Here is a 2500-nt window from a genome sequence, read left to right on the forward strand (position 1 = left end):
TGTTGTCTGTAGGTATGACTTCAGATTTACATATATAAAATCCATTGTCTGCAGGTATGACGTATGAGAAACAGAGCAAGCAAGAATTAGCTGCGCGCTTATAGCCAATCAAAATCGAGCTTGTGACACCAATGTATAAAAATTAAATATGGTGGTATAGTTTCTTTAGAGTGAATCCGGATTCGATCGGATTCGTGTGGTAAGTCGAATTCGATTTGAATACCCTACGGGTGGATGGTGAAGTTTTTGAATTCGGAACGAAAAAGTTGCGGATTCCAAAATTTCCGTATGCGTGTCGACTGGGCCTTACTCGTTGGGTAAGAGGATGTGCTGCCAACCTCTCCGCTAGAGTGATGAGGCCGGAACATATTAATTTTTTTTATAATCTTCAGGGTACCAATGCATAAAGTAACGCCATAACTGATTATTCGATTCTACCTACAACCTCGGGCAAAACCTGTTGAGACACATTACAAGAATACCTATTTTTTTGCGCTCACCCAGACAAAAATGCTTACTGTCGCAAATTAAAAGACTGTTTCCCCCCTCCCCTATTGCAATGTTGTTTGCGGTAACACAAGAAATGCACGCTTGAGCTGCTAAGCCGAAACAACATTGCACCAGGGGTGGGGAGGGGGGTGAATTTGTTTCTTTTGGACACCATGGTACCATGGCGCGAAATTGAAAATTGGACTGAAATGTCTCAACAGTTTCGTCCGGGTTTGTTTGACATGGCATATTAATCAAATTGCTGTATCTTCGCAATGGAAGTTCAGAAGATAGGGATTTTTGGCCCAGTTATTGCCCTTTCAATGAGCTTTCGAACAAATTAACGGAAACGCCAATTAAGCAATTACAATGCGTCAATTTTGACGTCCAAAATAAGCCGCTTTGTTTAACGGCTTTCTACGTACACGACAAAGACATCATGGTGTTTAATGGTGAAATCAGCCCGTCCAAAAGGGCTTATATTAAGTATTTAACACAAGGAAAGAAATTATCGATCAAGGATATAGCTCGACAATGCCGTGTTTCACGAGCCACGGTCTATAGCATAAAAAAAGACGAGATAATTGACCGCGATCAAAGAAAGGAGTGCAACAGAGATTTTGGAGGAAGGCCACGTAAACTGAGCTTGCGAGAGGAACGCCACATTCTACGAACTTTGTCCAGTTTGAGACACGAAGAGGGTAATTTTACATCCATTAGGCTAATGGCGACAGCTGGGATAAACCCAAAACATGTGAGCAACAGAACAATCAGGCGTTTCAGAGTTGTCGATTTTTTGAACCTGTCCAGCGATTCTCGATATTTCGAGTCAGTGACTCTTAAGGCAACAAAAAAAGCAAGTGACACACTCGAACACCCACGGTCTGGCCAGTACCTAACGCATGCGCACAGCCATATAACCCGGGCAGTGGCAGCCATAGCCAATTGTAGAAACGTGAGAGGACTGGGACGAGTTTCTTATATTGATTAGATTGAAAATCTCAACATTTCAACTGAAATGATACTGAATTATAAGCTACCCAGCCAAGTTTGAGAGTTTTCAGCGGAAAATTGTTCAAATGGGAGCCTCGCAAAAGTTGCAAAATTCCATTCAAATCCTTATGATTTTTTAACTTGTCTACCCAATCCATACAAACCCTCTATTTTAGGTGATATTTAAGGAGTCTCGAATTTAGTTGATATTTCATTTGAAAATCTTAGTTTTTCAAGCAAACGGAAAACAACCATGCTCTTTCTCAGTCCTCTCAAGTTTCTGCAATTGCCTCATGCCTTGTTAGGCCTCATCAGCATGGCATGGACTACAAGCCCTATGAACTCTGTCCTTTACTGCCGAGGCGGGTGCAAAGCACCACTTTCTCCCACGCATGTGCTGGGAAGGTGGATCAGCCTTAAAGTGATCTGATCAAAAGAACCACTTCCTTTTTTCCTTCAGATTTTGAAAGTGTGTTTGCTTAATACCTGACTGGCAAAATTTTGAGCTTTGATTTTTATCTAAAGGCCGTTTACTTTGAGTGTAAGTTTTGGATTTCACGGTCCGCCATTACTCACGTTCAAAACTGACCGATTGGACCTCAGAGGGTTGGCTCCAGGGAAAAGTGACGTCGGGGGCTCACTAGCTTAAAATTTCAGCGTGTGAACGCAGCATATTATACATGCAAAGCGTGAGTTTAAAAGTCTGAAAGCCCAAAATCCCCGTGCTGCATATTAATTCTGCGGCGTACACACGTATTGCATTCTTAAACTAGTGAGCCTTTGACGTCATTTTCTCCTCGATCCAGCTCTGTCAAGAACATAATGTTAGTAATTGCGGACCATTAAATAGGAAAATTACAGCTAAAATAAAGAGGTGTCTTTTTGAAATCAAGGCTTAAAACGTGGGTCACTTAGTGTTTTGTTAACACAGTTTTGAAATCCAAAGAAAAATATGAATTGATTTTTTGGTCACAGGGGCACTTCAATTGCCGATCGGTGTGCCAGTAAATTTTGTGTA

This window comes from Montipora capricornis, chromosome 4 (genome assembly GCF_036669925.1).
Source record: "Montipora capricornis isolate CH-2021 chromosome 4, ASM3666992v2, whole genome shotgun sequence".
In the NCBI taxonomy this organism is placed as follows: Eukaryota; Metazoa; Cnidaria; class Anthozoa; order Scleractinia; family Acroporidae; genus Montipora; species Montipora capricornis.